Source organism: Acyrthosiphon pisum, chromosome A1 (genome assembly GCF_005508785.2).
Source record: "Acyrthosiphon pisum isolate AL4f chromosome A1, pea_aphid_22Mar2018_4r6ur, whole genome shotgun sequence".
Classification (NCBI taxonomy): domain Eukaryota; kingdom Metazoa; phylum Arthropoda; class Insecta; order Hemiptera; family Aphididae; genus Acyrthosiphon; species Acyrthosiphon pisum.
In genome coordinates this window covers 46,770,434-46,771,208 of record NC_042494.1, presented here as the reverse complement: position 1 = coordinate 46,771,208, position 775 = coordinate 46,770,434, and positions in this window count along the sequence as shown.

Here is a 775-nt window from a genome sequence, read left to right as displayed (position 1 = left end):
GATCAAATAAATAAAAAAGGTGGGTAAGTGGATGTCACTCTGCTGTACAGTAAATTACAAGTGGGTCACTGTATAATGGATGGTATTAAATTTAAATTCAATGATATAATATCATTGTATAAGAAAAACGATTCTGAGCGGAGACGGTATGTCAGTCTAGGTATAAGACATAATATTATATTATAGTCTATAGTATTTAAAAAAAATTGACCTATAATAGGTACCTATAATAAATTCCAAATTAATCATATCACAATAGCCATTAGGTACTTATAACGCGTTATACATCAACAACAAACCGTGATACTATCATAGATATATAATAGTATACTTAAGAAGTTTCAAGTATACCCACGAAATATATTATAAAATCACAACAAAATAACTAAAATAGTTATTCCAGGTTTTTAATATGTAATTTCGTCCAAATTTGAACTTAAAATGACTATAAAAATAAACTGTGTAAATGTATTTTTTAGATTTTTTGGTAACAGAATTAATTACTTACGTGGAATCTTGTTCTAAATTTTCAATCCTTAGATATAAAAGTTGAACATTTTATAAATTTTTAACTACAAAATAATTATTAAAATTAGATAAATTTTGTCAAAATTCGATCTTTAAATCGTCCCCGTTCATGCAAAGTACACTAAGTCCAAAAATCGACTTAGAAATTTGTATTTTAACAATAATAAGAGCTATAAATTTCACAGTGTCATATTATTTACAACTACTCATTAACAGCTACTTCCCTTAAGGAAACTCAATTAAAAAA